The following is a 12,807-nucleotide window of genomic DNA, read 5'->3' as shown; positions in this document are numbered from 1 at the left end:
CCAGCCATGTGCCCTAGACTGGGAATTGAATGGTTGACCCTTTGGTTCACAGGCCAGCACTCAGTCCTCTGGGCCACACCAGCCAGGGCATTCCTTAAATAAAAGTTGGAAAAAAGAGAAGAGCTAGAAAAAGTTGTCATGACATAAATTCATTAAAGTTTGTTTATATACATGTGAGATAAATTGTAAATATTAAACTTTTATCCCAAGATATTCTTACACCTTGGTAAATATTAATGGTGTGCCTCAACAGTTTTGTATTGGACACTATGAATGTAGAATATTGCAGAGAAACTAGCAGAGAAAAGCTGTCTCCAGGATCATGATCTTAGGAGAAAAATCTCATCTTTTTGACTCCTCTGGAGATAGAGATAGAAAGTTATTCAGATAAGCCTTGGCAAAGCCCTTGATTTCTCCAATAACAAACTGATGTATTTTATAGCCAACCTTAGCGCACATATGTATTTATTGTCTCTTTTTTATTTCTTTCTCAGCAATTTAATAACTGACTTGTTGTGATCATCTGGTTCAGCAGTATGGTAATGAGATAAAATTGATAGTTTTAATTCCTTTTTAGCTCAGGTGGCCATGAACTGCACCTCCAAACTTAGCAAACATGAGCTGTTGAATGACCCCAGAGAAACCGTGTTTGGCTCAGAACAAATCTATCAACTTTACAAAAGATAATGCTTTGCTGAGTATGCGTCAGAACCTTCATCTTTGTATTCAAGGACAACACATTAATTTTCACAGGGAACGACTAAAGTGATTTGTTTAAGGCCTCACGATGAATCTCTGGGACAATCAAGAATAGATGCTTGGAAAGTTCAATATATTATACTTGCTCAGATTGACCTTACCTATATTATACAGTTACACATAATAGAGTCTTCATCCAACCACATGATATATATTCAATCGATCTTGCTTTTATATAGCCAAAAAACAAACAGATAACTGGGAACAGAAACTATTTTGGTTTCTAATTGTTTATGGAAGAATTCTTACCTGAGGACAAGCTAATGAAAACAAAATCAATCCCAACTCAAAAATGTTAAATTAATATGCCTAGAATAAAGTGATCTGAAGCAAGTTATGCAATTCATTGAAAGAAACCCACAAAACAGTGACAGAGCTTTATTTAGCAGATGCTGCTGCTCACTAAACTAGGTCCAAATTTTTAAAGTGATCTGACATCTAACAAGGCCACAATAATAAGAGAGGTGCCTCATTATTATCCAAGAATCTTCAGAGCAAAGGAAAAGGATGGCAAAATACAACGTTAACATGAAAATTTATCAGACTAAGAATTGGGATAAATAAATCTCCAATTTCAATTGGAAATAGGAATGGTTCAAATTATAGCAGTACCAAATAAAATAAATTTTAAAAAATTATTGAAAGATATTTGTGGGGGGCAGGGGTATATTAAAGGGACTATATGATAATGGAAAACAATACAATAAAGGTTAAAAAAGAAAGATATGTGTAAAGAAATGTAAAGTTTTGATGTCTGATATTTCAGAGTAGAGGAAAAAACTATCCTCTTAGAAGGATTAATATTCAAAACCTCCAAGGTAGAGGTATGGGAGAGAGGGGTGGGGAGAGGTAGAGTTAGTTTAATGGTCAAGAGTGCAAGCTGTGAAAGAAAATTGTCTAGGTTCAACTCCTACTTGTGCCACATGTCAGATGTGTGATTTTGGCAGGTTTTCTTAATCCCTCTGTGTCTCAAGTTTCTCATCAGCAAAATAAAAGAACTTACTTATAAGGTTGCTGAGAGGACTTCATGAGCTAATAAATACAGTGTTTACTCAGTGCCAGATACATAATAGGAGCATTCTATAAACATTCCATTTTTAATAAATGCTCTCTAAAGATTAACATCACTGGTGATATTTAATCAAAGAATCAAGAAGAAATCTGATACAGGTATGCAATCTCTTATCCCAAATCCTTGGGGCCAGATGAGTTTCTAAATTAAATCTTTTAAAATATTTTAGGAGTTTAATATATTATGCTGTCTATATTTTACTTAACATGTGTTGTCCTAGGCAGCAGTCCTTAATCAAACACATATTTCAGTCCTTAATCAAACACAATGAAATGCATCAAAAGTCACGCCAACTAGAATGAACGAAGATTTTAGAGTCATACCATTTCCAATTTTTGCCACCAAACAAATTAAGAAAACATTCTTTGAATTTAGGAATTGCAGATACATTTATTGTGAAGCTTTGTCAGTAGAGCCATAAATTTCACTGTATTAAATAATATAATAATCATGGGAAATATAGAGCAATGGTGATAGCAAATGAACTTTTTTCCTGAAAACCTAATGAGGTTTTTTTTCTCTTAAAAAAAAAAAGACGTATACATAGTTTTCACATGAGCTGTTACCTGGTTTATACTTCAGGATTTTATGTGCCATAAATTATGCACAATGCCTACAATGTCTGAAACGTGTCCCTATATATCCCCATGACTGACTATTCCAGGTCTCTGCTCAAATGCTACTCCCTCTTCAGAGAGGCTTTCTTGATGACACTATTTAAAATATCGGGTGGGGGGCACTCACACACACATTCACACACAATCACACATAAAACTCTTTCCCCTTTCCTTTGTTTTTCTTTTTAGAACTTAACACTATCCAACATTATATTATATATTTGTTATCTGTCTTACTAGACTGGCAACCCATAAGAGCAGGGATTTGTTTTGTTTGAGCACTTAGAACAATTGCAAATAGGTATTTGATAAATACTATTCAATAAATGACTCGAGAAAATAAGGCTGACATAAACAGCAGTGAGTCTCAAGAACCAGTCCTAATATAGCAGGTAACACCTACTTTAAAAAGGAAATTTAGCCCTGGTTGGCATAGCTCAGTGGATTGAGCGCGAGCTGCGAACCAAAGTGTCGCAGGTTTGATTCCCAGTCAGGGTACATGCCTGGGTTGCAGGCCATGACCCCCAACAACTGCACATTGATGTTTCTCTCCCTCCCTCTCTCTCTCTCTCTCTCCCCCTTCTCTCTCTAAAAATGAAAAAATAAAATCTTTAAAAAGAAAAGGAAATTTAAGCCAAAAAACGTCATCTAAACATCAGCTATAGTATGTTTATGTAATATGTATATTAATGGAATTCCAAATGAGTAATAAAAAACACTTCTTCTTCATATATATACTTATCAAGTAAATATTGATTTACTGTCTAGGAAATAAAAACTAATCGTTAAATTTACATTTATAGTACATTTACATTTAATAATTAATTTTAATTATTTAAGTAAACAAGAAGAAAAAATATACTTGAGAAAAATACCATAGCACAAAACATTAAAAAAATTACTTCACATTCCTCCCAAAACACACATCTTACTCACCATAGAAAGAAACACAACTACCTGATCTTCATCTATTTGCAAAGTGCTAATACATTCAGTTATAAAAATGGCCTAAATTAGCTTCAGAGAGCAGTGGTATCTTGTTGTGTATACATACCTACTTATACGTGTATATATTTAGTCTTGCTCCAGGTTGTAAAATGGCACCATAAAATGTGCAACAATGTTCAATAGTCTTTCCAGTTCAGATAGACCCACTCTTGGAAAGGTTCAGCTCTAACCTCTCCATCTCTAACCTCATCTATATATTAGTTGTGACTTGGGAATTGCTTTTATAGAGAAGGTAAGAAAAAGGAAAGGTACAGTAAGAATTTAGGACACACTTTGGCAAAAGTATCAAGAATAAGGAGACTTTGGGACTTCCAGCCAAGATGGAGGTGTAGGTAGACGCACCATGCCTCCTCGCACAACCAAAACTAAGGACAACAAAAATTTAGAAACAAAAAAACAACCAGAAGAGAGAGAAATGAACTGAACGAAAGTCTGACAACCATTCCTCCAGACCAGTCAGGAGGGGCGGAGCCGGAGGCCTATGGAGACGGGTCAAGGGATCCAGGCAGGAAGAAGCGGTGGCTGGCAGACGTGGGCGTGCAGGGTGCAGGCAGCAGTCGGCAGACCCCAGGAGTGCAGGGGCAACTGACGGACCCGGTGGCAGACGCTGGGCACGGGAGGCAGCGAGCAGACCCAGTGAGGGGTGTAAGGCAGCTGGCTGTCTGCAGTCACACATTCGTGCGCGGATAAACTAGGCCAAAATGGGCAGCGACACAGACCACGCAACCCAGGGACCCAGCACCAGGAAACAAAGCCTAAACACACCGATTGAAAACACCTGTGGGGGTTGAGGCCAGGAGAATCTCTCAGCCTCACAGGAGAGCTCCTTGGGGAGACCCACAGAGTCCTAGAAAGTACACAAGCCCACCCACCCAGGAACCAGCACCAGAAGGGCCCAATCTGCTTGTGGGAAGTGGCAGAGGGGACTGAAGTCCTAGAGAGAGCAGAGCAGGAGCCATTGTTCCCTCTCGGACCCCACCCTCACATACAACATCACAACCCAGCTACTGAGGTGCCCTGCCCTGGTGAACACCTAAGGCTCCGCCCCTCATACGCAACAGGCGTGACCAGACGGAAGGAGTGGGGGGAAGATGGCTCAAACAGAATTAAAAGCCCCTCGGCCAGTACTTTTAAGCAAACAAGAGATTGCCAACCTATCAGATGCACAGTTCAAAGCACTGGTGATCAGGATGCTCACAGAATTGGTTGATTTTGGTCACAAATCAGATAAACAAATGAAGGCTACAATAAGTGAAATGAAGAAAAATTCACACAGAACCAATAGTGATGGGAAGAAAATGGGGTTTCAAATAAATGGAATGGACCAGAAGGAAGACAGGAACAACCAAACAGAAAAGAATGAAGAAACAGGAATTCAAAAAAATGTGGAGAGGCTTAGGAACCTCCAGGACATCTTTAAACGTTCCAACATCTGAATATAGGGGTACCAGAAGGGGAAGAGGAAAAACAACAAGTGGAAAAGTTATTTGAACAAATAATAAAGGAGAACTTCCCCAATCTGGCAAGGGAAATAGACTTCCAGGAAGTTCAGGAAGCTCAGAGAGTCCCAAAGAGGTTAGACCCAAGGAGGAACACGCCAAGGCACATCATAATTACATTACCCAAGGTAAAAATGAAGGAGAAAATTCTAGAAGCAGCAAGAGATAAGGGGACAGTTACCTACAAAGGAGTTCCCATCAGACTGTCAGCTGATTTCTCAAAAGAGACCTTGCAGGCAGGAAGGTGCTGGAAAGAAGTATTCCAAGTCATGAAAGGCAAGGACCTACATCCAAGATTGCTCTATCCAGCTAAGCTTTCATTTAGAATGGAAGGGCAGATAAAGTGCCTCTCAGATAAGACCAAGTTAAAGGAGTTCATCATCACCAAGCCCTTATTATATGAAATGTTAAAGGGACTTATCTAAGAAAAGAAGATAAAAAATATGAACAGTAAAAAAAGACATCAAACTCACAGTTAGTAACAACCACACCTAAAACAAAAGCAAACAAAGCAAACAAATAGAACAGGAACAGAACCACAGAAATGGAGATCACATGGAGGATTAGCAACAGGAGAGTGGGAGGAGGAGAGAGGGGGAAAAGGTATGGAGAATAAGTAGCATAGATGGTAGGTAGAAAATAGGCAGGGGGAAGACAAGAATAGTATGGGAAATGTAGAAGCTAAAGAACTTATGACATATGGACATGAACTAAAGGGAGGGAATGTGGGTGGGAGGGGGTGGGCAGAGTGGAGGGGAGTGAGGGGGGAAAATGGGACAACTGTAATAGCATAATCAATAAAATATATTTTTAAAAAGAATAAGGGGACTTCCAGCCAATATGGAGGCATAGATAGATACGCTTTGCTTCCTTGCACAACCAAAAGAATGACACCAACCAATTTAAAAACAAAAAACAACCAGAACTGCCAGAAAATCAAACTGTATGGAAGTCCAACAACCAAGCAGATAAAGAAGAAACATTCATCCAGACTGGTAGGAAGGGCAGCAATGGGCAGGCAGGGCAGAGAGGACATGTGGCAAGGCAGCAGTTGGAGGACAAGGCAGGCAGGCGGTGGTTGGCTGGCCCACATTTGTATGTGGATAAACCAGAAAGAACTACTTGGGAGCGAGACAGACAGAGCAACTCAGGGTTCAAGTGCAGGGAAATAAAGCCTCAAAACCTGGTCGTAAAATGCCATGGGGGGTGCTGCAGTTGAAGAAACTCTCAGTCTCACAGCAGAGTCCACTGGAAGAGCCCACAGGGTTGTAGAACATATACAAACCCATCCACCTGGGAATCAGCACCAGAAGGGCCCAATTTGCTTGTGGGTAGCAGTGGAAGTGACTGAAAGTAGAGCGAAGCCCTGGCTGGCGTAGCTCAGTGTATTGAGCGTGAGCTGCAAACCAAAGTGTCGCAGGTTCAATTCCCAGCCAGGGCACATGCCTGGGTTGCAGGCCACCGCCCCCAGCAACCGCACATTGATGTTTCTCTCTCTCTTTCTCTCTCCCTTCCCTCTCTAAAAATAAATAAATAAAATCTTAAAAAAAAAAAGTAGAATGAGAGCCAAGCGAGTGGCATTGTTCCCTCTCTGACCCCTCCCTAACATACAGTGCTACAACTCAGTGACCTGGGTTGCCCTACACTGTTGAATATCTAAGGCTCCACCCCTTACAACATAAGACATGTTGAGACAAAAAAAAGTATGGCCTCAATGAAAGAACAGATCAAAGCTCCAAAAATAGAACTAAGTGATAAAGACATAGCCAACCTATCAGATGCAGAGTTCAAAACTCTGGTAATCAGGATACTCACAGAAATGGTTCAGTATGGTCGCAAAACAGAGGAAAAACTGAAGGGTATGAAAAGTGCCAGTAAAGAAAAATATATAAGGAACCAAAAGTGATGGGAAGGAAACTGGGATGCAAAGCAACGATTTGTAGCAGAAGGAAGAAATAAATATTCAACCAGAGCAGAATGAAAAAACAAGAGTTCAAAACACAAGGAGAGGCTTAGGAACCTCCAGGACAATTTTAAACACTCCAACATCCAGATCATAGGGGTGCCAGAAGGAAAAGAGGAAGAGCAAGAAATGGAAAACTTATCTGAAAAAATAATTAAGGAGAACCTCCCCAATCTGGCAAAGGAAATAGACTTGCAGGAACTCCAGGAAGCTCAGAGAGTCCCAAAGAAGCTAGGCCCAAGGAAGCACAGACCAAGACACATCGTAATTACATTACGCAAGATTAAAGATAAGGAGAGAATCTTAACAGCAGCAAGAGAAAAGGAGATAGTCACCTACAAAGGAGTTCCCCTAAGACTATCAGCTGATTTCTCAAAAGAAATCTTGCAGGTAAGAAGGGGCTGGAAAGAAGTATTCAAAGTCATGAAAGCCAAGGACCTACATCCAAGAATACTCTATTCAGCAAAGCTATCACTTAGAATGGAAGAGTAGATAAAGTGCTTCCCAGATAAGGGAAAGTTAAAGGAGTTCATTATCCCCAAGCCCTTACTATATGAAATGTTAAAAGGACTTATCTAAGAAAAAGAAGATCAAAACTATGAACAGTAAAATAACAACAAGCTCACAACTATCAACAACTGAACCTAAAAAAACAGAAACAACAAAAACTAAACAAACAACTAGAGCAGGAATAGAACCATAGAAACGAAGATCACATGGTGAGTTATCAGTGGGGAGGGGGAGGGAGGAAAATGGGGAAAAAGGTACAGGGAATAAGAGGCACAATTGGTCAGTACAAAAGAGACAGAGGAGGTTAAGAATAGTATAGGAGATGGAGAAGCCCAAGAACTTATGTGTACGAGCCATGGACATGAACTAAGGGGGGTGGAATGCTGGAGGGAGTGGCGGTGCAGAGTGAAGGGGAATAAAGGGGAGAAAAAAAAGGGACAACTGTAATAGCATAATCAATAAAATATACTTTAAAAAGAGTATCAAGAATAACTACCATGTTCAAATTACTATATTTGTATCCTAAAAATTGTCATTCCTTTGATCATGGTTAGAGGTAAGATAATTATTTCAACAACTGTTACTTTTACTATGCACTTTTTTCTTTTCATTGCTCTTAAACGGGGGGAACCCCCAAAACAAAAATAATAGAATGTTCTAACATCACTGTAATGTCTTTCAAACTGTGTTACCCCAAAATTATGCAGGGATTTTCCATTAGAATTACTTGAAAAAATAATGGAAATTGAGACCATATTATGTTTCCCTCAGGAAGAGGGACCCCTGAAATAAGACAAGTTAGTGCACACACATCTGGGCCAGGTGTTGTTTCTTAACCAATGACTTTAGGATGGGAGGATGTGGTTAAAGGAAATGAAGCCAGACAACTCATACCAAGAAAGATCATAGGCTCATAGTTATAATCTAACAATGAGATGAAGTTTTAATAATTACTGGCCCCTTTGTTCTCAAATTGCATATTATTTAGTGAGTCTCATCGGAATAAATATGTGTAGGTGGTATTGTGGACAGGAGGATGAGGAGTAAATTTCCATAGCTCTACACCCTCAGCAGAAAGAATCCTGCTTATCTGCTCCTGAGACTGGCTCAATATAATGTTAGCATTTAAGTTGTAAGCCAAAGGGTCCACTTCAGTAACTTCTACACCAACAAAGAAAAAGCTGCCCTTTAAGTGAAAATTCAAGATCACTAGCATAGTCTGTGTCAGGGTACATATGAACTATACAAGTCTCATGCTTCTGACCCTCGTCCTCAAGTCCCCAAACTGGAATAAAACCAGATAAATGCCTGAGGAACCACTTCACACCCCAAACACGTGCAAACTTTGTTCAACAGAACACTATTGCCAAAATGGAGTTGGCAGAAGTTTGGAGCCAAGGCCCCCGGGCTGCATGGTTTGCTGGCACCAGAGAGCTTAAAAAATCTTAACATAATACTGCTGAGCTTGAATTCTACCAATTTGCTTGAGACTTCTTCCCCAAATATGACTTGTGAAAGATGAAAGCTGCCATCAAGAAAGACTTTATTAAGACTTATCCTCTTATCCAGAAATAATTTGATTTCCCACTCCTGATGGTCATACCTCTATATTCCTTGATGGTTATGTTTATGCTGTGAATCTAATGCAGTCTATTTTGTAATGCATGTAAATTCAATTTTGTTTGGTTGCTTCAGTAAAGGGGTACAGGAGAACTAAATTAATTATGACAAAGTTCTAGTTAGAAAGCATTTGCTCCAAATAACACCCATATATCACAATTTATTATCCTCAAAATATGAGAGAAATTAAGATATCAAATATCTGTAAATTGCTATTATTTTACATTTGGTTTAGCTTGTCTTCTCACTGCTCTGAGTTTCAGTGATCCTTTACTTTGCATGTGAACAATTTAGGAAGCGAGAAAAGAAGCCAGGAAGAGCTCTCTTCCACAAGGTTCAACAATAAGGTCCTATTTGGGATCTTCATAAGCTTTATGCAATTTAATGAGGAAAAGTGCACCTAAATTTTAAAATTGTAGTTAGAATATGAGCAACTATACAACTAGCAACTTTAAAGTTGTAAATGCTTGATAAGCATGCAGTATTGAGAAACTATGACTTGCTTTGGAAGGACATCTTGTGCTGTTTCAATAAGAGATTAGGATTACAGTAAAAAAAATGCTTGCTTCTCATATAGCTTAAAAAGGGGGTTTTGGGAAACTTTCTACTTTTTCCTTAATACATCCACACATTTTAATAATTACTCTGAAAGCTTTTCTATTTTTCCTGTTCTAGAACCTCCTAAGTATTCCAATTCTCAGCTATGATTTCCTGTTTTCACTGGATTCTAATCTCCACAATATAGTTGGAAGCATTTAGGACAAAACATTCTTTAGGATATCAAGTTGTACAAGACTGTAGTTTAAAAGATATTTATATAGTAGTGCTGCCACCTAAAGATGAGGTGAATAAAGAAGCAATTCAAAGGAAATAACCCATTCTTAAACCTGTGCCAAACATTTTCTCACCTCTAACTAGGGATTAATAAAAAAAAATGTTAGTATGGAAATTGAATTGTTTCGCAATTCAATTGTTTGGATTGTAGTGCTGAGCTGCAATTTTCAATGGTAGAAAATTTCAAACCTTTTAAAGTACTCTATGATATCTAAAGCCAGGAATATCTCCCATTTTTTTCTCGGACATTTGGCACTGCCTACGATGAAGGGGGGTGGGCATCAATAGACACCTGGAAGTAAATATTTGAGGGATTTCTGGTTTAGTGGATAAAGTAGGTGATAGTAGACCTAGGGTGTTTCCCTCTACCAATGACAGACTCCTTGCAACGGAACTAACTTCTATTTTTGTAACTCAATTTCTTCATCTATAAAATGGGGTTAATGTCACTTTATTCCTACTTACCTCACAGGTTAACTAGATAAGCTTTTTGGAAAAGGTCCTATCATAAGTGAGTTTAAAAGTCTACTATTGCCTAATAGTGTATCTTATGGTGTATTGCAAAGTAACTTAAAATGTACTAAATTAAATAAGGACAGTGACTAAGTTTTCTTAAATCTCAGATTGACTTCTCTGAGATTCTATTTAATTTGCAGTCGATCATTTTTAACTGTCCCACCTCTATGTACTCAGTGCTGCAGAATGGAAATGTGACAACGTACAAAGCGAGGGAAAAAGTTGCCACGTATCAAAAACCTTGTCTTAAAGGACATTTTATAGTTCTGCATTTCGCATAATAATTTATGAAAATTAAGTCGCCTCTTTTACTTTCTCTCTCTCAGCCCAAGGACGCATAAATAATATTTATCAGAGTTTTGCCCTTAGTCACACTCCCTCAAAGGGGCCCAGTTTCACCTACTCTGCGTGGGAGGCTGGGCAGCAACCCCACGCTTCCTGTCAAGGATTCCTGAGGCAAGAGCCTGAATGTGGTTTAGCCACTTTCTTCTTTATGCTAATTTTGCTTTACTAGCCCCTCGCGGCAGGAGTCTGAAGGCCAAGGTGAGACCTTCTCAGGAGCTAAAAGGCCCTCTGCCTCCAGAGAGAGGGGGGCGGAACAAGGGCCAGAGAGGGGCGTGGGGGGGGGGAGGTGACGCAGTGGTAGCGGCACCAACTACGACGCCGAGGGCCCAGAGCTGGAACTGACGCAGGCCCTACAGGGCTGTACTACTGACTGAGCTTGGCCTCGGCCTTCAAAGCCCAGGAAGGGATTTGTCCTCCAGGGTCCGCTACCCGGGACGGGTGGAAGGCGTGCGGGCAAAGAGGCCCGACCAGCCCCCTGCTCAGACGCGCCTCGAGGCCTGCGCCGCTGTTGACGAGCCAACGGCGGCGAGAGCGCGCGCGCGTATGGGGGCGGAGGGAGCGTGCTCGGCGGCCGCCGCGGGAACTAAAACCGAGGGACGCGAGGGCGGAGGGCGCGAGCCACGGAAAGCGGGTTGGGGGGGGTGGGGGGATGGTGGGCAGAGCGGAGCGCGCGCTGACGTCGCTCGGAGTCACGCACGGAGCGCCGGGTTACGCGCCGACGTCTGGCTGCCACGACTTGCCGTCTGCGGCGGCGGCGGCGGCGAGCGGATCCCGCAGGGGAAGGAGGAGGAGGAGGGAGAGCAAAGGGGGCTGTGAGTGAGCGGCAGAAGCAGGGTGTGAGCGTGGCTTGCCCGCGGGAGGGAGAACGAGCGCGAGCCGAACCAGCCATCCGAGCCGCCTCCTCCTCCTCCCCTCGGCGTCCCGCCCCCGCCTGCCGGCCCGCCCTCCTCCCTCCTCGGCTAGCAGAGCTCGAGTGAGGCGCAGCTCGGCTCGCGCCGCTGTCCAGGACAGGTGTGTGTGTGTGCGCGCGCGCGCGCGCGCGCCCTCCTTCTCCTCCTCCTCCTCCTCCTCTGTCCCCCCCTTCCTCGCGCCTGCCTAGCGCGCGCCCTCCCTCACCTGCGGCAGGACAGCGCCCGCCCGCCCGGGTAAGCCCCTCGCGACCTTTCCTGTTGCCACTACCACAGCTCGAGGTGCTGCCCACCCTGTCCTCTAGTCGCCCTCTTATGCCCCAGGAGTAATTACTGTACCATTGTAGATATCCCCGCACCTTCTCTCCGGGGACCCTGGCAGTGCAGCAGCGCCCCCCCCCAACACCGTAGCGCACGAACGAACTCCCTCCCTCCCACCTCCAAAAAAGAACAAAATCACACGCCCCTTAAAAGAAAGAAGACAATCCTACCTCCGCAGGCGTTGGAGACCACCAATGGTGCCGTTTGCTTAGCAATCCCTAAGCCCCATTTTTCCTGGCCACCTTCGCCCGGGGCCTGGGATAGTGCGCCAAGCGTGGCCGACACTCCCTGCACAGCAAACCTGGCAGGAGGGGAGAAGAAGGAGGGTTCTAAGCTCCACTAGCAACCCCTCCTCTCCTGTGTTCAACCTCCCCTCCCCCCCGCAATATATACACCCGCCCAGGATGCGTTGTAAAAATAAAAAATAATACATTGATGCTGACATCGCAGATGAAGCCAGGCCCGAGGATGGGTGGCCCGGGCAAGGCATATTTGCTGCCCCACAGAGCTGGGCCAGCTCAACAGCCTCCTCTGCCCTAGTCCGGGACCAAAAGGAACGGTTGTAGAGCTGGAGGGGCTTCCCTTTGAGCGACAGTGGGTGCCAGAGGCGGCAGAGATGTCTGTGGGGGAAGGGCCCGCCCCCGCCCCCCAAACGTATCTGCCTTGAGCCTGAACTTGGTTAGAGAAAGGCCCGAGAGTCCAACTGGTGCAACTTTCTTTGATTCGTTGTTGTCTACCCCCAAATAAATGCCACCTTCTTTTCGCTGTCTCTGCGGACCCTCTTGAGGGTTCTAATTCGTTCTTATCTGCACGCCTTACGTTTCTGTCGGATTAG

The 12,807-nt window shown here is 42.6% G+C and overlaps 1 long non-coding RNA gene across 1 annotated transcript in view; it reads right to left on the bottom strand.

The window, feature by feature from the left end:
• Positions 1-12,282, bottom strand: part of LOC123807556 — a 62,230-nt gene extending 49,948 nt beyond the window's left edge. Inside the window, exon 1 of the long non-coding RNA XR_006783666.1 lies at positions 12,143-12,282. This is a non-coding gene — a long non-coding RNA (uncharacterized LOC123807556). The remainder of the gene's footprint in view (positions 1-12,142) is intronic.
• Between the last annotated feature and the right edge of the window lie 525 nt (positions 12,283-12,807).

Source organism: Phyllostomus hastatus, unplaced genomic scaffold (assembly GCF_019186645.2).
Source record: "Phyllostomus hastatus isolate PE091 unplaced genomic scaffold, TTU_PhHast_1.1 phas_contig_150, whole genome shotgun sequence".
In the NCBI taxonomy this organism is placed as follows: Eukaryota; Metazoa; Chordata; class Mammalia; order Chiroptera; family Phyllostomidae; genus Phyllostomus; species Phyllostomus hastatus.
The sequence above is the reverse complement of the archived record's forward strand: the minus strand, read 5'-3'. Positions and strand labels throughout refer to the sequence as shown.